This window comes from Nomascus leucogenys, chromosome X (genome assembly GCF_006542625.1).
Source record: "Nomascus leucogenys isolate Asia chromosome X, Asia_NLE_v1, whole genome shotgun sequence".
Lineage (NCBI taxonomy): Eukaryota > Metazoa > Chordata > Mammalia > Primates > Hylobatidae > Nomascus > Nomascus leucogenys.
In genome coordinates, this window is record NC_044406.1 from 35,659,193 (window position 1) to 35,682,513 (window position 23,321).

The 23,321-nt window shown below is 37.5% G+C and overlaps 1 long non-coding RNA gene across 1 annotated transcript; it reads left to right on the forward strand.

The window, feature by feature from the left end:
* Nucleotides 1-2,160: 2,160 nt before the first annotated feature.
* On the forward strand, nucleotides 2,161-16,290 carry LOC115833340. The gene is made up of 3 exons (XR_004028789.1): nucleotides 2,161-2,171; nucleotides 3,328-3,330; nucleotides 16,191-16,290. It is a non-coding gene; the product is annotated as an uncharacterized LOC115833340 (long non-coding RNA).
* Nucleotides 16,291-23,321: the final 7,031 nt, after the last annotated feature.

The following is a 23,321-nucleotide window of genomic DNA, read 5'->3' on the forward strand; positions in this document are numbered from 1 at the left end:
CAAATGCCTCAGTTCACTCAGTACCACGAAATAACAGACTCATAACAATTCTTGGTGAATGTAGGCACCAAGCTATGAACTCCATGGCTCTATAGATTGCTACAGAGAGTTACGCACCTTGAGGCACTATGAAACCTTTTGAAGTGGCAGGTTTCTTGTAGTCTACCATTGAGTCAACAGTATATTTCTGAGTGTATAAATTTCCTAGTGTGCTAAAGGGGTAGGTAATAGGTGAAGTCTCAACTTTGTGTGCATGTGTGTGTGTGTGTGTGTGTGTATGCCCACACATATTAGGGCATATTAAATTAGTCAATTTGAAGTGCAGACACCTAGCCTTCTGGTTATTTAAAACCAAATACATGTAATAAGATTTTACATGTGTGCCATAAATCTGTACAAATAAAAAAGAGAGGCCAGGTGCTGTGGCTCATGCCTGTAATCCCAGCACTTTGGGAGGCTGAGGTGGGCAGGTCGACTGAGGTTGGGAGTTTGAGACCAGCCTGGCCAACATAGTGAAACCCTGTCTCTACTAAAAATACAAAAATTAGCTGGATGTAATGGTGGTGCATGCCTGTAATTCCAGTTACTCAAGAGGCTGAGACACAAGAATCTCTTGAACTCAGGAGGTGGAAGTTGCAGTGAACAGAAATCACAACATTGCACTCCAGCTTGGGCAACAAGAGTGAAACTCCATCTCAACATAATAATAATAATAATAATAATAATAATAATAATAAAAAGAGAAAAAACTAAATATGAATACTATTTGAAGTGCTAATATAACATTAATAATAAAACATATCATAACACATATCTATATATGGTAGCACAACACGTAACATAGTATGAACTCTATGTAAGCACATAAAACAAACTGTAGATACTTATGAGACTTCTGCTTCCAGATGACAATATCAGTTATGTATTTAATTTCCATCTTTCCAAATTCCTATGCAAATAACAAAATAAATATAATACTACAAATAAAAAAGTGTTTAAAAAGCTAGAAACTGAGGTATTTCCATAAGGTACAATGCCCAGGTTAGAATGTATTTAGTGGATGAACATGCAAAATATGATTCACAGCATGCACAGTAAAAGCTTACACAGAGTAAGTGAAACCCCATTCTCCAGAGGAACTCTACTTCTATACCCTAGAATCAGAGCAAGTGGGGATTGAATCAAAAAAGTTTACTCCTTGCCTAGACACCAAAATTCAGAAAGCAATGGGGTCTACTTAATTCATTTGTATGTGATTCATATTAGGAAAAAATGTTCTTTAACAAATATCTTTAAATTATTTGCAAAAGGAGTTAAATAAAAAAAAAAAAAAAGAGCTACACTGTAGGTAGCTACACAGATTACTTACACTTCCCTGAGAAAGACACCAGGCCCATTTTGGTAAGAAAGGTCAACACAGTTTACAAAAAACAGTTAATTCCAATCTCATTCTGTTTCAGAATACAAGAAAATAAGTAACACTACTAATTTGATGAGATTAGTATAGCCTTGAAGTAAAGTCAGACAAGAATAACACATATGGGGGTAGGGGGGCATTCCAGGATGGCCGAATAGAAACAGCTCTGGTCTGCAGCTCCCAGCGTGATCAACGCAAAAGACAGGTGATTTCCACATTTCCAACTGAGGTACCTGGTTCAGCTCATTGAGACTGGTTGGACAGTGGGTGCAGCCCACGGAGAGTGAGCTGAAGCAGGGCAGGGTGTTGCCTCACACAGGAAGCACAAGGGGTCATGGGAGTTCCCTTTCCTAGCCAAGGGAAGCCGTGACAGACTACCTGAAAATATGGGACACTCCCCACCCAAATACTGCACATTCCCAAGGTCTTAGCAACCGGCAGACAAGGTGATTCTCTCCTGTGCCTGGCTCGGTGGGTCCCATGCCCACGGAGTCTTGCTCACTGCTAGCACAGCAGTCTGAGATCGATCTGCGAGGTGGCAGCCTGGCTGGGGGTGGAGCATCCGCCATTGCTGAGGCTTGAGTAAGTAAACAAAGCAGCTGGGAAGCTTGAACTGGGTGGAGCCCACCACAGCTCAACAAGGCCTACTGCCTTTAGACTCCAGCTCTGTGGGCAGGGCATAGCTGAACAAAAGGCAGCAGACAACTTCTGCAGGCATAAACATCCCTGTCTGACAGCTCTGAAGAGAGCAGTGGTTCTCCCACATGGCATTTGAGTTCTAAGAATGGACAGACTGCCTCCACAAGTGGGTCCCTGACCCCAGTGTAACCTAACTGAGAGACACGTCCCAGTAGGGGCTGACCGACACCTCATATAGGCAGGTGCCCTTCTGGGAAGAAGCTTCCAGAGGAAGGATCAGGCAGCAATATTTGCTGTTCTGCAATATTTGCTGTTCTGCAGCCTCCGCTAGTGATACCTAGGCAAACAGGGTCTGGAGTGGAACTCCAGCAAACTCCAACACACTTGCAGCTGAGGGACCTGACAGAAAGAAAACTAACAAACACAAAGGAATAGCTTCAACATCAACAAAAAGTTCATCTATAACGAAACCCCATCTTTAGGTGACCAACATCAAAGAACAAAGGTAGATAAAACCACAAAGATGAGGAGAAACTAGAGCAGAAAAGCTGAAAATTCTAAAAATCATAGCACCTCTTCTCCTCCAAAGGATTGCAACTCCTCACCAGCAATGGAACAAAGGTGGATGGAGAATGACTTTGACAAGTTGACAGAAGTAGGCTTCAGAAGGTCAGTAATAACAAACTTCTATGAGCTAAAGGAGCATGTTTGAACCCATCACAAGGAAGCTGAAAATGTTGAAAAAAGATGAGATGAATGGCTAAATAGAAAAAACAGGGTAGATAAGACCATAAATGACCTGATGGAGTGGAAAACCGTGGCATGATTTTCAATCAGTGATTGAAGGTCAAATTAATGAAATAAAGTGAGATGACAAGGTTAGAGAAAAAAGAGTAAAAAGAAACAAACAAAGCCTCCTAGAAAATATGGGACTATGTGAAAACACCAAATATAAGTTTTATTGGTGCACCTGAAAGTGATGGGGAGAATGGAATCAAGTTGGAAAACACTCTTCAGGATATTATCCAGGAGAACTTCCCCAACCTAACAAGGCAGGCCAACATTCAAATTCAGAAAATACACAGAACACCACAAAGATACTCCTCGAGGAGAACAAACCCAAGACACATAATCATCAAGTTCACCAAGGTTGAAATGAAGGAAAAAGTGTTAAGGGCATCCAGACAGAAAGGTCGAGTTACCCACAAAGACACAAAGGGAAACCCATCAGAATAACAGCAGCACTTGGCAGAAACCCTACAAGCCAGAAGAGAGTGCGGACCAATATTCAACATTTTTAAAGAAAATAATTTTCAATCCTGGATTTTATATCCAGCCAAACTAAGCTTCATAAGTGAAGGACAGATAAACTCCTTTACAGACAAGCAAATGCTGAGAGATTTTGTCACCACCAGGCCTGCCTAACAAGAGCTCCTGAAGGAATCACTAAACATGGAAAGAAACAACCAGTACCAGCCACTGCAAAAACATGTCAAATTGTGAAGAACATCGGTGCTATGAAGAAACTGCATCAATTAAGGGTCAAAATAATGAGCAAATATAATAATGACAGGATCAAATTCACACACAACCTTAAATGTAAAAGGGCTAAATGCCCCAATTAAAAGACACAGACTGGCAAATTGGATAAAGAATCAAAACCCATCAGTGTGCTGTATTCAGGAGACCCATCTCACATGCAGAGACACACATGGTCTCAAAATAAAGGGATGCGGGAAGATCTACCAAACAAATGGAAAGCAAAAAAAAGCAGGGGTTGCAATTCTAGTCTCTGATAAAAAAAGACTTTAAGCCAACAAAGATCGAAAGAGACAACGAAGGCCATTACATAATGGTAAAGGGATCAATTGAACAAGAAGAGCTAACTAGCTTAAATATATGTGCACCCAATACAGGAGCACCCAGATTCATAAAGCAAGTCCTTAGAGACCTACAAAGAGACTTAGACTCCCACACAATAATAATGGGAGACTTTAACACCCCACTGTCAATATTAGACAGATCAATGAGACAGAAGTTTAACAAGGATATCCATGCCTGAACTCAGCTCTGCAACACGCAGACCTAATAGACATCTATAGAACTCTCCACCCCAAATCAAAAGAATATACATTTTCAGCACCACATTGCACTTATTCTAAAATTGGCCAAATAATTGGAAGTAAGGCACTCTCGGCAAATGTAAAAGAAGAGAAATCACAACAAACTGTCACTCACACCACAGTGCAATCAAATTAGAACTCAGAACTAAGAAACTCAGTCAAAACCACACAACTACATGGAAACTGAACAACTTGCTCCTGAAGGACTCCTGGGTAAATAATGAAATGAAGGCAGAAATAAAGATGTTCTTTGAAACCAATGAGAACAAAGACAAAACGTACCAGAATCTCTGGGACACATTCAAAGCAGTGTGTAGAGGGAAATTTATAGCATGAAATGCTCACAAAAGAAAGCAGGAAAGATCTAAAATCAACACCCTAACATCACAATTAAAAGGACTAGAGAAGCAAGAGCAAACAAATTCAAAAGCTAGCAAAAGGCAAGAAATAACTAAGATCAGAACAGAACTGAAGGACATAGAAACACAAAAAACTTTTCAAAAAATTAATGAATCCAGGAGCTGGTTTTTGGAAAAGACTAATAAAATTGATAGACCACTAACAAGACTAATAAAGAAGAAAAGAGAGAAGAATCAAATAAACACAATAAAAATGATAATGGGGGTATCACCACCAATCCCACAGACATACAAACTACCAACAGAGAATACTATAAACACCTCTATGCAAATAAACTAGAAAATCTAGAAGAAATGGATAAATTCCTGGACAGATACATCCTCCAGAGACTGAACCAGGAAGAAGTTGAATCCCTGAATTGATCAATAACAGTCTCTGAAATTGAGGCAATAATTAATAGCCTATCAACCAAAAAAAGTCCAGGACCAGATGGATTCACAGCCAAATTCTACCAGAAGTACAAGGAGGAGCTGGTACCATTCCTTCTGAAACTATTCCAATCAATAGAAAAAGAGGGCATCCTCCCTAAATCATTTTATAAGGCCAACATAATCCTGATACCTAAGCCTGTCAGGGACACAATAAAAAAACACATGCACAGGTATGTTTATTGTGGCACTATTCACAATAGCGAAGACTTGGAACCAACCCAAATGTCCAACAACGATAGACTGGATTAAGAAAATGTGGCACATATACAGCATGGAATACTATGCAGCCATAAAAAATGATGAGTTCCTGTCCTTTGTAGGGACATGGATGAAACAGGAAATCATCATTCTCAGTAAACTATCGCAAGGACAAGAAACCAAACACCACATGTTCTCACTCATAGGTGGGAATTGAACAACGAGGACACATGGACACAGGAAGGGGAACATCACACTCCGGGGATGTTGTGGGGTTGGAGGAGGGGGGAGGGATAGCATTAGGAGATACACCTAATGCTAAATGATGAGTTAATGGGTGCAGCACACCAGCATGGCACATGGATACATATGTAACAAACCTGCACATTGTGCACATGTACCCTAAAACTTAAAGTACAATAATAAAAAATTTAAAAAAGAATTTTAGACCAATATCCCTGATGAACATTGATTGGAAAATCCTCAATAAAATACTGGCAAAATGAATCCAGCAGCACATCAAAAAGCTTATGCACCACGAGCTTGTCAGCTTCATCCCTGGGATGCAAGGCTGGTTCAACATATGCAAATCAATAAATGTAATCCATCACATAAACAGAACGAATGATAAAAACCACATGATTATCTCAATAGATGCAGGAAAGGCCTTCGACAAAATTCAACAGCACTTCATGTTAAAAACTCTTAATAAACTAGATATTTATGGAACATACCTCAAAATAATAAGACCTATTTAGGCCAAACCCACAGCCAGCCGATATCATACTGAATGGGCAAAAACAGGAAGCATTGCCTTTGAAAACTGACACAAGACAGGGATGCCCTCTCTCACCACTCCTAATCAACATACTATTAGAAGTTCTGGCCAGGGCAATCAGGCAAGAGAAAGAAAGGGTATTCAATTAGGAAAAGAGGAAGTCAAATTGTCCCAGTTTGCAGATGACATGATTGTATATCTAGAAAACCCCATCATCTCAGCCCAAAATCTCCTTAAGCTGATAGGCAACTTCAGCAAAGTCCCAGGATACAAAATCAATGTACAAAAATCACAAGCATTCTTATACACCAATAACAGACAAACAGAGAGCCAAATCATGAATGAACTCCCATTCGCAATTGCTTCAAAGAGAATAAAATACCTAGGAATTCAACTTACAAGGGATGAGAAGTACCTCTTCAAGGAGAACTACAAACTACTGCTCAATGAAATAAAAGAGGACACAAACAAATGGAAGAACATTCCATGCTCATGGAAAGGAAGATCAGTATTGTGAAAATGGCCACACTGCCCAAGGTAATTTATAGATTCAGTGCCATCCCCATCAAGCTACCAATGACTTTCTTCACAGAATTGGAAAAAACTACTTTAAAGTTCATATGGAATCAAAAAAGAGCCTGCATAGCCATGGCATCACACTACCTTACTTGAAACTATACTACAAGTCTACAGTCACCAAAACAGCATGATACTGCTACCCAAATAGATATAGACCAATGGAACAGAACAGAGGCCTCAGAAATAGCACCACACATCTACAACCATCTGATCTTTGACAAACCTGGCAAAAATAAGATATAGGGAAAGGATTCCCTATTTCATAAATGATGCCAGGAAAACTGGCTAGCCATATGTAGAAAACTGAAACTGGATCCCTTCCTTACACCTTATAGAAAAATTAATTCAAGATGGATTAAAGACTTACATGTTAGACCTAAAACCATAAAAACCCTAGAAGAAAACCTAGGCAATACCTTTCAGGACATACACATGGGCAATGGCAACAAAAGCCAAAATAGACAAATGAGATCTAATTAAAGAGCCTGTGCACGGCTAAAGAAACTACCATCAGAGTGAACAGGCAACCTACAGAATGTGAGAAAATTTTTGCAATCTACCCATCTGACAAAGGGCTAATATGTAGAATCTACAAAGAACTTTAACAAATTTACAAGAAAAAAAACAAACAACCTCATCAAAAAGTGGGCAAAGGATATGAACAGACACTTCTCAAAAGAAGACATTTATGCAGCCAACAGACACATGAAAAAATGCTCATCATCACTGGTCATCAGAGAAATGCAAATGAAAACCACAATGAGATACCACCTCACGCCAGTTAGAATGGCAATCATTAAAAAATCAGGAAACAAGAGATGCTGGAGAGGATGTGGAGAAATAGGAATGCTTTTACACTGTTGCTGGGAGAGTAAATTAGTTCAACCATTGTGGAAGACAGTGTGGTGATTCCTCAAGGATCTAGAACTAGAAATACCATTAGACCCATCAATCCCATTATTGGGTATATACCCAAAGGATTATAAATCATTCTACTAAAAAGACACATGCACACGTATGTTTATTGTGGCACTATTCACAGTAGCAAAGACTTGAAACCAACCCAAATGTCCATCAATGATAGACTGGATTAAGAAAATGTGACATATATACACAATGGAATTCTATGTAGCCATAAAAAGGATGAGTTCATATTTTTTGCAGGGACATGGATTAAGCTGAGAATCATCATTCTAAGCAAACTATCACAAGGACAGAGAACGAAACACTGCATGTTTTCACTCATAGGTGGGAAGTGAATAATGAGATCACTTGTACACAGGGCAGGGAACATCACACACCTGTGCTTGTCATGGGGTGGGGGCCTGGGGGAGGGATAGCATTAGGAGAAATACCTAATGTAAATGATGAGTTGATGGGTGCAGCAAACCAACATGGCACATGTATACCTATGTATCAAACCTGCACGTTGTGCACATGTACCCTATAACTTAAAGTATATATATATAAAGAATAATACATATATAACAAGAAAACTGAGGTAAATCTGATCTATCCATTTCAGATGAGGAGAATTTTATGCAAAAATCTTATTTTTGTGTGTAAGCATGCTTAAGCTAACGTTACAGTAAGCTTCATATAGTTCTCATGTCAGAGTGTGGTTTAGTAATTCTCAATTTTTCTATTATATTACTTTCAGAGAGCCACACATTAAATAACATCTTAAGATATTTTCATAGATATGTTAAGTGAGTGAATATGCAAAATTTTTCTCTGTGCCTACAAAATAAAATAGCTAAGGGGGTAGGATAAGAAAAATTTTATTTTGCTCTTGTGGGAATTCTCTCTATGTAAATCATGTCCAAGAAACAAGAGACTTAGTAAATAATGCTGCCTAGGAGGTAACCCAGTATACAAAGAAATCACTTATGTCACTGCACATAAATTAGTTTCATGGAAAACAGTTTATCCTTCTAAGAGAAACATGACTCCAATACTTCCTAGATGACAAAGGTACACTCTAGGGAAGGATCCAGGTTTTAGCCACAATTATGCATGGGTTTGGCTTAATTACTCAAGGTGTTTGCTTTATCTTTCACATGTTCAGCATTCTTTTTCTTTCTTTTATCTTCCTTTTTCTCCAAGTTCCAGGGTTTCATATCACTTGTGCTATTGCTTCTCTTTTCCTCTACACATTGCTTTCTCTTTTATTTTTACTCAGAAATTTGTGATGGACAAGCAGTGTGCCAACAACACGTACCCCAGCTCAGAACAGGAAGAGTGAGACTGAAGTCACAGTCTTCCAGAAATCAAAGAACAACCATTCCCTTCCTGAGGATCTCACACATCTGGCTACAGAAACACTGGCCTGATTCGATCATTCTGTGTCATTATCTGCTGCCTTAATATACTTGTCTGGCTTCCTGCCAGATGTGAATTTCACGGCAACTACTTCAGCGCTGCCTTCCCTAAAAGCTTTGACTCCTTAACCTTTCATAGATGTCCTATATCTAAATCCCTCATTTTCACTCCACTCCCACTCCCCTGAACCCTCCCACTAGAAAAAAAGTTCTGACCTAATCCCCTACAGACTTATGCTATCTGCTTTCATTTCTGTCATTATTATTACTCATAATTATTTTATTAAATTTCCACTGGCTTTCTAACATACTTTAAAGATTACTTTAAAAATAATGCATGGATTCAGGTCCAAAAGGGCCGATTAGAAGCAGCTGCAGTCCATGGCACTTACGGAGAGGAATGAAAATGGGCAAGTGAATCCAGAACCTTCTGCTGAAATATCCAGGTTCTTACATTGAGACTGACCAGGCAAAGAATTCCACCCATGGAGAACAAAGAATAGTGAGGGTGGTGGGAGTGACAGCCCACCCTGGAGTGGCATGAAGCCAAAGCAACTCCCATTGCCAGCCAAGGAAATTGGTGACTATGTAACCCCACCTGAGAAACCATGCTTCTCTCATGGGTCTTTGCAACCCATGGATCGGGAGATCCCCTCATGAGACGATGCCACCAGGGCCTTGGGTCTGATACACAGGGTTGTGTGGAGTCTCAGTAGAGCAGCTGCTCAGGCATACACACAGACTTGGGTGTTCTCTATACTCCAGCCCTGGAATCCCAGCAAGGCAGGAAATATGTTTGTACATATCCCTGGAAAGAGGGCTGAATCCAGTGAGCCAAGCAGCATCATTCTGTGGGCTCCACTTCCGTGGCACCTCACAAGTTAGACCTACTGGCTTGGAATTCTAGCAACAGGCAGGAATCTGCCTGAAATGGGTCTGAGTTCCCGGGGGAGGAGTGACCACCATCTCTGTAGTTTGTTAGACTCAGCAATTTCAGCCTTCCAGCTTTGGAGAATACAAACAATCCAGAAAAGAAAGTGTCAACTATAATACAGTACAGCATGATCCATCTTGCCAGACTGTGGCCAGACTGCTTCTTTAAGTGGAACACCAATCCATTTCTAGTCACTGCAGGGGCTTCAGCCACTCCAGCCAGGGTTCTATGGATAGAGCCCTGATCTCTCCCTGAGATGGAGCTTCTGGACGGAGGAGCAGCTGTTATCTCTGCAGTTCAGTAGAATCAGATGTTCCAGGCTGCTGGCTTTGGAGACCACAAATGGTTCAGTCAAGGAAGGGTCACTTTGAACGCAACACACTTGCTCTACCAAAAAGCAGCCAGACTGCTTTTTTAAGTGGGTCCCTGATCCCATTTCTCCTGATTGGGTGAGACCTCCTAACAGGGGTTTCCAGCCACCTCCTACAGGTACATTCAGGAGCAACAGGTCAGTATTCACCTGGGATGAAGGTTCCAGAGGAAGGAGGTGGTTGCCATCTTTGCTGTTTCTCAGCCCTCACTGGTGAAACCTTCAGGTACATAAAAAACCGAGGCAACTAGAGTCTAGAGCAGAACCTCAGCAAACTGCAGCAGCCCTATGGTAGGGTGGTCTGACTGTTAATGGAAAAACAAACAAACAGAAAACAACAGCATCAACAAAAAGACCTCACCAAAACCTCATTCAAAGGTCAGCAACCTCACAGATCAAAGGCAGATAAGCCCACAAAGATGAGAAAGAATCAATACAAAAACACTGAAAACTCAAAAAGCCAGAGTTCCTCTTCTCCTCCAAATGACTGCAACACCTCCCCATCAAGGGCACAGAACTGGGCTGAGGCTGAGATGGCTGAATTGGCAGAAAAATAGGCTCCAGAAAGTAGGTAATAACAAACTTCACTGAGATAAAGAAGTATGTTGTAATCCAATGCAAAGAAGCTAAGAATCATGATAAAACAACAGAGGAGCTGATAGCCAGAATAGCTAGTTTTGAGAGAAACATAACCAACCTGATAGAGCTGAAAAACACAATAAAAGAACTTTACAATGCAATCACAAGTATCAATAGTGAAATAAACCAAGCAGAGGAAAGAATTTCAGAGCTCAAAGGCTATCTTTCTGAAATAAGACGGCAGACAAGAATAGAAGAAAAAGAATGAAAAGAAATAAACAAAACCTCTGAGAAATGTGAAATTATGTAAAGAGAGCTACTACTGATTGGGTACCTGAAAGAGATAGAAAGGAATCAAGTTGGAAAATGTACTTCAGGATATCATACAGGAGCACTTCCCCAACCAAGCAAGACAGGCCAACATTCAAATTCAGGAAATGCAGAGAACCCCAGCAAGATACTCCATCAACCTCAAGACATATAATTACCAGATTCTCCAAGTTCAAAATGAAAGAAAATGTGTTAAGGGCAGCCAGAGAGAAAGGCCAGGTCACCAACAAAGGGAGACCCATCAGACTAATAGTGGACATCTCAGCAGAAACCGTACAAGCCAGAAAAGATTGGGGGTCAATATTCAACATTCTTAAAGAAAATAATTTCCAACTCAAAGAATTTCATATCCAGCCAAACTAAGCTCATAAGCAAAGGAGAAATAAGTTCCGTTTCAGACAAGCAAATGCTGAGAGAGTTTATTACCACCAGACCGGCCTTGAAAAAGGTTCTGAAGGAAGCACTAAATATGGAAAGGAAAATCTATTGCCAGCCACTACAAAAACACACTGAAATACACAGAGAAGTGACACTATGAAGCAACCACATAAATAAATCTGCAAAATAACAAGGTAACGTCATGATGACAGGATAAAATTCACACATAACAATACTAGCCTTAAGTGTAAATGGGCTAAATGCCCCAATGAAAAGACACAGAATAGGCAAGCTGAATAAAGAGCCAAGACCCACTGGTATGCTGTCTTCAAGAGACACATCGCATGTCCAAAGCCACACATAGGCTCAAAATAAAGGGATGGAGGAAAATTTAGCAAGAAAGGCAAAATAGAAGAAAGCAGGGGTTGCAATCCTAGTTTCTGACAAAACAGACTTTAAAGCAACAAAGATCAAAAAAGACAAAGAAGGACATCACATATTGGTAAAGGGTTCAATTCAACAAGAAGAGCTAACCATACAAAATATATATTCACCCAATACAGGAGCACCTAGATTCATAAAACAAGTTCTTAGAGACCTATAAAGAGACTGAGACTCCCACACAATAATATTGGGAGATTTTAACACGCCATTGACAATATTATATTATTATTATTATTATTATTATTTTATTTATTTTTTGAGATGGAGCCTCACTTTGTTGCCCAGGCTGGAGTGCAGTGGCATGGTCTTGGTACACTGCAACCTCTGCCTCCCAGGTTCAATTGACTCTCCTGCCTCAGCCTCCAGAGTAGCTGGGATTACAGATGCATGCCACCACACCTGGCTAATTTTGTATTTTTAGTAGATATGGGGTTTCGCTATGTTAGCCAGGCTGGTCTCGAACTCCTGTCCTCAGGTGATACACCTGCCTTGGCCTCCCAAACTACTGGGATTACATGCATGAGCCACTGCACCCAGCCCCCACTGACAATATTAGACAAATCATCAAGACAAAATTAACGAAGATATCAGGACCACAACTCAGCTTTTGATCAAGTCAATGTGATAGATATTTACAGAACTCTTCACCGAAGTTCAACAGAATATACATTCTTCTCATTGCCACATGGTACTTACTCTAAAACTTACCATATAATCAGAAATAAAGTATCCATCAGCAATGCAAAAGTACTGAAATAATAACAAACAGTCTCTCAAACCACAGTGCAATCAAATTATAACTCAAGATTAAGAAATTCACTCAAAACCACACAACTACATGGAAATAGAACAAGCTTCTCCTGAATGACTCTTGGGTGAATAACAAAATCAAGGCAGAAATCAAGAAACTCTGTGAAACTAATGAGAACAAAGAGACAAAGTATCAAAATGTGTGAGACACAGCTAAAGAAGTGATGAGGGAAATTTATAGAACTAAATGTCCACATCAAAAGCTAAAAAGATCTCAAGCTAACACCCTAAGATCTCAACTAAAAGAACTAGAGAACTAAGAGAAAACAAACCCAAAGCAGACAGAAGACAAGAAATAACAAAGATAAGAGCTGAACTGAAAGAGATACACAAAAAATCCCTTCAAAAAAGTCAACAAATCCAGGAGCTGTTTTTTTAAAGAAATAATAAAATAGATAGACAACTAGCTAGGCTAGTAGAGAATAAAACAGAAAATAATCAAATAAACACAATCAGAAATGATAAGGGGGATATCACCATTAATCCCACAGAAATTAAAACAACCATCAGAATACTATAAACAAGTTTATGCACATAAACTAGAAAATCTAGCAGAAATGGATAAATTCCTGGATATATACACCCTCCCAAGACTGAACCAGAAAGAAATTGAATCCCTTAATAGACCAATAATGAGTTCTGAAATTGAGGCAGTGATAAATAGCCTATCTATCAAAGTCCAGAACAAGATGGATTAACAGGTGAGTTCTACCAGAGGCACAAAGAAGAGCTGGTACCATTTCTACTTAAACTATTCCAAAAAATTGAAAAGGAAGGACTCCTCCCTATGAGGCCAGCATCATCCTGATAAAAAGACCTGGCAGAGAGAGAGAGAGAGAAAAAAAAAACACTTCAGGCCAATATCCTTGATGAACACCAATGAAAAAATCTTCAATAAAATACTGGCAAACCAAATCCAGCAGTACACCAAAGAGCTTATCCACCATAATCAATTTGGCTTCATCCACAGGATGCAAGATTGATTCAACATATGCAAATCAGTAAATGTGATTCATCCCATAAACAGAACTAAAGACAAAAAAAATATGATTATCTCAATAGATGCAAAAAGGCCTTCAATAAAATTCAATATCCCTTCATGTTAAACACCCTCAATAAACTAGGTATTGAAGGAACATATCTCAAAATATTAAGAGCCATATATGACAAACTCACAGCCAGTATCATACTAAATGGGCAAAAGCTGGAAGCATTCACCTCGAAAACTGGCACAAGACAGGATGCCCTCTCTCACCACTCTTATTCAACATAGTATTGCACGTTCTGGCCAGGGCAATCAGGCAAGAGAAAGAAATAAAGGGTAATCAAATAGGAAAAGAGAAGTCAAATTATCTTTGTTTGCAGATGACATGATCCTTTAATTAGAAAATCCCACTGTGTCAGCTGAAAAGCTTCTTAAGCTGTTAAGCAATTTCAGCAAAGTCTCAGGATGTGAAATCAATGTTCAAAAATCGCTAGCATTCCTATACACAAACAGCAGGCAAGCTGTTTGCATCTATCTCAATAGATGCAAAGAAGGCCTTCAATAAAATTCAACATCCCTTCATGTTAAACACCCTCAATAAACTAGGTATTGAAGGAACATATCTCAAAATATTTAGAGCCATATATGACAAACTCACAGCCAAATTATGAATGTGCCAAATTATGAATGAATTTCCATTCACAGTTGCTACAAAAAGAATAAAATACCAAGGAATGCAGCTAGTAAAGGAAGTGAAAGACCTCCTCAAGGAGAACTACAAACTCCTGCTCAAATAAATCAGAACACAAACAAATGGAGAAACATCCCATGCTCATGGATAGGAAGAGTCAATATAAAAATGGCCATACTGACAAAAGTAATTTTTAGATTCAGTACTATTTCCATTAAACTACTATTGACATTCTTCACAGTATTAGAAAAAAATATTTTAAAATTCATATAGAACCAAAGAAGAGCCTGAATAGCCAAGATGATCCTAAGCAAAAAGAACAAAGTTGGAGGCTTCATGCTACCTGAATTCCAACTATACTCTACTACAAGGCTACAGTAACCAATACAGCATGGTACTGGTACAAGGACAGACACATAGACCAACGGAACAGAATAGAGAACTCAGAATAAGAACTCAGATGTTTGCACACGTACAAACATCTGATCTTTGACAAATCTGACAAAAATAAGTAATAAGGAAAGGACTCCCTATTTAATAAATGCTACTGGGAGAGCTGGCTAGCCATATGCAGAAAATTGAAACTGAACTCCTTCCTTACACCATATAAAAATTAACTCAAGATAAATTCAAGACTTAATTGTAAAACCCAAAAGCATAAAAACCCTAGAAGAAAATCTAGGCAATATCATTCAGGACATAAGCATGGGCAAAGATTTTATGACAAAACTTCAAAAGCAATTGCAACAAAAGCAAAGATTGACAATTGGAATCTAATCAAACTAAAGAGCTTCTGCACAGCAAAAGGGACTATCATCACAGTGAACAGACAACCTACAGAAGGGGAGAACATTTTTGCAATCTTTCTATCTGACAAAGGCCTAATACGCAGCATCTATAAGAAACTTAAACAAATCTATAAGATAAAAATAACCCCGTTAAAAAGTGGGCAAAGTTGCCCAGAATAGCAGCTGATATGAAGTAGGTATTTAGTGAATATTTGTTAAATGAATGAATAAATGAATGACCCTAAATGGCTCAATAGTTCATGTTACATCTATCTACATATAGAAATACTATATTAATTTGAAAAAGACACTTGAACAGATACTTCTGAAAAGAAGATATACACGCAGCCAAATATATATGAAACAAAGGTCAACATCACTGATCATTAGAGAAATGCAAATCAAAACCACAATGAGATATTGTCTCATACCAGTCAGAATAGCTATTATTAAAAGTCATGAAACAACAGATGCTGGTGAGGTTGTGGAGAAAAAGGAACGCTTTTACACTGTTGGTTGTCACATAAATTAGTTCAACCATTGCAGAAGACAGTGTGGTATTTCCTCAAAGACCTAGAGGCAGAAATACCATTTGACCCAACAATCTTATTACTGGGTATATACCCAAAGAAATGTAAAGCATTCGATTATAAAGATACATGCACACGTATGTTAATTGCAGCACTATTCACAATAGCAAAGGCATGGAATCAACCTAAATGCCCATCAAGGATAGACTGGATAAAGAAAATGTGGTACATATATAGCATGGAATACTATGCAGCCATAAAAGGGAAAAAGATCATGTCCTTTGCAGGGACGCGGATGGAGCTGGAAGCTACTATCCTCAGCAAACTAATTCCGAAACAGAAAACCAAACATATTCTCACTTACAAGTGGTAGCTGAGTGATGAGAACACAAGGACACATGGAGGGGGAAACAACACACATTGGGACCTGTCAGGTTGGTGGTAGGGGGAGGGAGAGCATCAGGAAGAATAGCTAATGAATGCTGAGCTTAATAACTAGGTGATGGGATGACTTGTGCCACAAACCACCATGACACATGTTTACGTAGGTAACAAACCTGCATATCCTACACATGTACCCGGAATTTAAAGGAAAAGTTAAAGGAAAAAGAAGTAATGCATGTTCTTGGAAAACAATGGAATAGTATAAAATAGTAGAAATGAAAAGTTACCAAATTCCTTCCAACTGCCCAGTCATATTTCCAAGCATTAGTCACTATTTCTTAAATATCTTTCTGAGGAATTTCTATATATCACTCTTCTCCCCAGTCATGATAAAATGTAAGCTCATGAGAAGAGGAACTTTGTTTTGTTCACTGACACATCACAGCATCTAAAAAACTGCTTTATACATAATAAGAGCTCAACAATTTATGTTGAATAAATGAATAAATCCTTTTTCAAGGGATATCTTATTTGAAAATCACGTATATTATCATGCTGCACATACTGTTCATTATTTTCCTTTTTTAAATTAATATTTCTTGGGTATCACTTCATACCTGCCTCTCTAGTTCTTCATTATTCTTTTTCAAATCAATATAGTATTTATATATTTAGACATAACATGAACTGTTGAGCCAGTTAGGATCATTCATTTTTCATTCATTAAACCAATATTCATTGAATACTTACTTCATATCAGGTGCTATTCTAGGAAAACAAAGACCATTCCTTTATTACGCTTACAGTTCAATGGTGGGGACAACAATTAATAAATAATCCTATTATAATATATTGTCACACAGTGACAAATGCCATGAAGAAAAATAAGGCAAATAAGGTGACAGAAAGTGAGAACAGTCGAAGTATTATTTTATTTACATAGGTTTGCAAAAATAGGCTTGTCTAATAAAAATATAAGGAAAAAGAATTCATCTCCCAATCTCAGTGGTAGGCCATTATTAATGGTTTGCTGTGTATCCTCGCAAACATTTTTCTAGATCTTCTGTCTTTAAGTTGTTGGTGTTTAGCACAAGTTGAATTATGCTCTTCACCATGTCCTGCAAATTGATTTTTATCATTTAATCATGAGCCATGTATATTTTTACACTTTAGCACATTTAAACATACTTCATTCCCTTTTAGTAACAACACAGTATTCCTTTTATGTATGTACCATAATTTACTTAAGCATTTCTTATTGATTACTTTTAGGTTGTTTCAAGTTTTTTTCTGTTATAATCAATAACGCAATGGATATCCCTGTAAATATATCTTTATCTACTTGTTTAGTATTTCTCAAGGATAGACTCATAGAATTGTAGGCATGCGTAATTTAAATTTTGGTAGATAATGTCAAATTATCCTTCATGGTAGAGACTGCTAATCTGCCCTGGTGTGTGTTTCTCCTCTCCTTTTAGATACATAAAAGAATTATACATCCTTGTCCCCATTGCAAGTGGCTGAGGCTATGTGACTATTTCCTGCCAATGGGTTTGGGAGCACAACATCTGTCATTTCTGAGATGAAGCATTTAATTTCAATGCAAGATGCTCTTCTGTTGCAGCAGTGGACTTCAATACACTCTGTTGAGATACAGGCATAATAAGAAAACATGGAATGAGGACATGAAGCAGAGTCCCCTGGTGATTTATCTTGTACATGTAGCATTAGTAAGACACTTCCATTTCACTAAGCCACTGACATTTGGAGCTTGGTTTTTACTATAATGTGACCTAGACATCTGATTGACATGCCCTCAAAATCATTTGCACCAACTAACATTCAAACTAACAGTGATTATTCTGTTTTTATCAACTATTTCTAGCAGTTTTGCTTTATGTATTTCAGAGCTCTGCTGCACAGTACATAATTCATGAGTGATGTAGCTCCCTGGTGGATAATAGTATCTTTTATCAATAAGAAATAACATTTTTGCACGATTTAATATTTTTCCCTGAAGTTTATTTTGCATTCCATAAATATTACCTTCTGATTGAATGTGTCTATTACATCTTTGAGTATTCTTTTTTATTCCTGCCTTTATCATTTTGTTCTCTGTGATGTATCTCTTTACAAGCAAAGCGTAGCTGGCTTTTGACCTTTTACTCACTTTTGCATAAGAATATTAGTAGAAGTTTAGGGAATACCTATTTTCCAGTCAAATGCTCTATTAAAAAAACTCACTTTAGAGACCTGGAAATAATGGCAATATGTAATTTTGGATATATCTCTATATTGAGCCCACATGAGGGTATGCATAAACATCACTTTAATATTTCTTCTTAGCAATTGGTGAGGATTTTTGGCCAAAAAAGTCAAGATGTTCTTTAAATTAAGAAAAAATTCCTTTTTTGTTAAAGATCTATTTGAGCAAATACTAATCATGGTTTAACAGACATAATTAATCACTGTACTTATTTAGGACGGCTTCCATCATTTAAAGAAGTGCATGGCTCACTAGATTAGATTTGGCTTCAAGAGCACTATACACACTGTTTCAGACGCAATATTCCTGGCAAAGAAGGCAGTTTGCTTTATGTCTCATCCACTCTTGGGTAGGTCAGAGAAGTTTTTCTAGGTTTGTTCAATTCCCCTTATATACAAAGTCATTTTCTGAGAGTGGAAGGTACAGAACCTGTTTTTTTCTTCATTTTGTAGTAAAGTCTGATGACAGCAGTTAGGTATAGTTCTCACTAACAAGCTTTCATCACTTGTTTGCTTAACCTAGAATTCTTATCTGATTAGTTTTATGTAAAGTATCACATCACCACCACATCAAACCTCCCCAATCTCTGGCATTTGCTTTCTTCTCATCTGATTTATTTTTCATGTCACACCTCAAAGATATATTTGCAAATATACCTGTTTACATATTTGCCATATGTCTCCATCATTTGACAGCTCCCTGAGGACAAAACCTTAGCATTAAAACACAGACTAGTATATCATTGGTCCACAGTACATAATTGTTGAATGACTGCCCACTCAAAGGGGCTCTAATATTAGGCTGCCAGATCAGTGGTTTCTCTGTCTCAAGATAACTAACCATAGCTCACACTCACTAATGCTGTCAGGACCTGTTCAGATTGCAGTCACCCACCTTTCTTCAAGGCAAAGCCATTGCTCTCCACTCCTGGCTCTTCCTTATATTTTAATATGTTGCCTGGGAAGAGATAGAGCCTCTAGTGTGGCAGTTAGCTTCCCAAAGTAAAGCCCTCCTCATTCTGAAATCAAGCTAAGAGTTGATTTTAGTCTGTGCATCCTATATAACAGCAAAGTAAATGCTCTTAGAATGATTAACCTAGACCAAGATCACCAGACATATGAAAAAAGGCAAGGTATACTAGAAAAAAATCAAAATAAATAAAGAAAAAAGGAGAAGAAAGATAACTTAAATATTCTAAATTAATATTCTCACAGAGATTAATATATTTATGGAATAAAAAGGATGTTATGAAAACCTAATCAAATAATGAGAAAGAGATTATAGAAATTAAAACGGGATTTCAAAAATATTCTTGACTTTCTTTTTTAAATTTTATTATTATTATACTTTAAAAACCTGAAGCATGAAATTAAGAATATCTCCTAAAAGTACATTCAAATGGCAGAAATATATAATAAGAGAAAATGAGACAATTCAGGAATTCCAGAATTTGACTAATGGATGTTGAAGAGAGAACAGAAGAAGGGGGAAATTACAAAGTAAACTTACGAAAGGTATCCATGAGTAAAAAAAATCTAATTTTTAAATTAAAGGGACCCAATAGAAATAAAAGACTCATTTCAAGTTTACAAAATTCTAGAATACCAAAAACAAAGAGAAAACCTGAAACATTTCCAGAAAAAAGCCACCTACGAAGTAAAAAAAAAAAAATCACATTTACATCAGAAGTTCCATCAATAACACTGGAAGATGATGCATCAGTACCTTGATTTTGAACTGAGATGTATCTACCCAACTAAATTAACAATCAAATGTAAAGGCAAAAGAAAGATATTTTTATATATGCAGGAACTAAAAAATTTTGTGTCCTAAGCATTTCTTCTAAGGAAGCAACTTAAGGTTTTAGTACAGTGAAATGAGGTGTGAACCAAGAAAAGGCAACGTATGTGAATTTACTTGTGGAATTTACTCTGTGGGGCAATGTAAATAAATCCCAGGATGACAGCTGTTCAGCAGGCCTAGAAAGTAATCACTACAAATTAGAACAGGAAGGCAGTAAGCTCCAAGAAGAATGTCTCCAAAAAGGATATTTGACTGGATTCCCATCAATCAATAGAATGAGTAACAAAGCCAGAAAATTTTAGTGATATGGTGAAAAGGGCATATGTTGCTTCTCTCAACAACAAAAACAGAGAAGCTAGAAACTACAGGAAAGGTTCTTTGTTTAAAAAATATTTTTTTTTTACAAGAGTGTTAAGGTCTAAATACTAAGCAAACTAAAATGTAGCATGATTTTGAGCTATTAATGGAGTATAAGAAAAGATAATCCATTTGACCTTGAAACTGAGAAAATTATCTTTTGAATTGTAACATTGGACCCGTGGAGAAATAAAGATAATCCTATGGCACTTCCAGTCTCTGCAGTGAACAATATTTACATAGTCATAATAACGTCATCTGAAATAAAGATGGTTGCCAGTAGTGAGAGGAAATGGGCATGGCAGCTATTGCTTTACATCATAAGTCCTGCTGTATTATTTGACTTAAAAATTTGATGCATGCATTAACAAATAAATGCCAAGATCTGTGTTGTTTGATTTTGATTGGAATTATATTAGCCCATTGTGATAATACTCTTCATTCTAAACAACCTATGAGTCCTCCCTTATGTTTATACCCCTTTGGGCTTTGATTTCCAGGGTATCTGAACTATGAGCAGATTCTCAAACATGCTGGCCTATATTCTATTATGCCCTCCGGAAATGTTCTATTTATCTCTCAAGGCCCAACTCTTCTTATTTAAGCCTTCTTGGGGCACCCTGCTGGGAACTCCTGAGACTATATTCTCCACTCCCCCAATCACTAATAATCCTCCAGTCCTTCCTTCCCTCATTGTCCCAGGTATAGCCTTCCATTACAGCACTTAATCTGAAAAAGGAGACAGATATGAGAAGCAATAGAAAAGGATATTAACCTTCAGAATAATGGAGTAGACATATTTTTTATTTGTTTCATTAAGTACCACTAAAAAGCCTGGACATGATTTATAAAAGAAACATAAGTAGACTCTAAAAAATGGAGAAAAAGGAGGATCAGTTGGGGACCTCGGGACCCAAGGAAGAACATGTCAGTAAGTTCCTTGGGTTTTGTTTTTTGTTTGTTTTCTTGTTTCTTCAGTTTTTTTGTTTGTTTGTTGCCTCACATATCCCAGATTTGGTGTGGGAGAAACTGGCAACCGAAAACACCAATGAGTATAGACCAAAAAAAAAAAAAAAAAAAAAGTCTAAATAGAAGCCTGTTCTCCCTAGCCGAAGGACCAGGAAAAGGGCATCCTAGCAAAATAGAAAACTCTTGATCATGTACTTTATTCCAGCTAAACATCAGAGGGAAAAAAGTGTGGTTCCTTTCTCACTTTAGCAAAGGTGTAATGACGAGCGTAGACTTCCTCCTTCACCAGGCTCTAATGAAGCGCCCAAACTGACAAACTGTCCCCTTTTCCAGAATAATTATGTTGGAAGCCTAAACTTTATCCCCATTGGTGTTAAAGACTCCCTCCCAGTGCGGAGCTTGGACTTTCATCACTTTCCAAGGATAACAAGTCTTCTTGCAATTGAGGTCATCAGAGGTCAATTGGAAAACAGAAATGAGGCACCCTTTTGCTTCCTACCACGGTAGCATCAACAAAGGCCTAATAGAAAACCTGGACCTCCACTCCACCTAGCAGTAACAAAGCTATGCTCCATTTCCCCATACCAGGAAGGTGTCAGAGGATGTCTGCTAAAGATAGAAAAAGGAGAGAAAAATAAACCCAAATGAAGCTGAAGGAAAGAAATAATAAGGATAAGAGCAAAAATAAATGAAATCTAAAAGAAGAGGGAAAATCAATGAAAAGTTGGTTCTTGGAATAGATCTATAAAATTGAGAAACATCAAGCAAGACTGACAAAAACAGAGAAGGCGCAAATTAACAATATCTGGAATGAAACAAGATATATCACTAGAGAACTTGCATCAAAAGGTAACAAAAAATAGCATAAACAACTCTGCCCACAAATTTGATAACTTACAAGAAAAGATCTAATTCCTTGGAAAGGATGAAGTACCACATGAAATTCAATATGAAATAGATTACTTGAATTGCCCTATAAGTATTAAAGTAATTGAATTCATAAGAATTTTGAAGCTCTAGAAAATTAGTCTTCAAGTTCAGAAGCTTTATGGGAGAATTCTATCAAATATTTAAGGAAGAATTGCACTAATTCTATGAAACTTTGTAGCTTTTGTCAGTTATTACCCTGATACCAAAGCATAGACAGTACATAAAAGGATCAATATCCCTCAAGAATGTAGATGCCAAAATCCCTAGCAGATTTCTATTATATTTTATCAAGTTGTATATATACATATATATATATGAAGAATTAGGTATCATGATCAAGAGGATTTAATCCAGGAATGCAAGACTGGCTCAATATTTAAAATCAATCAATGTATTCTCCCAAATTAATAGGATAAGAAAAAACCCACAATCATATCAAATGATGCAGAAAAAGTTATTTAGCAACATTTGACTCTCACTTCACGGTAAACATTCTCAGAAAGTTAGAAATAGAAGAAAATATCTCAACTTGGTCAAGAGTAGACACAAAAATTCTACAGTTAACTTTGTACTTAGTGGCAAAAACTTGAATACTTTCCCCCTAAGGTAAGGAGCGAGGTAAGAACTCTCACTACTCTTATTCAACGTAGTGCTGGAAGTCCAAGCCACTTCAATAAGGCAAGAAAGAAACATGTATAAAGATTGAGAAGCAAGAAATAATTCTGTTCCAATTTGGAGTAAACATGATTCTTTACATAGAAAATTCAAGCAATTTACAAAAAATTACAATTCATAAGTGAGTTCAGCAAAATCATAGGACAAAAGATCAACATTAAAAACTCAACTCTATTCCTATATACTAGCAAT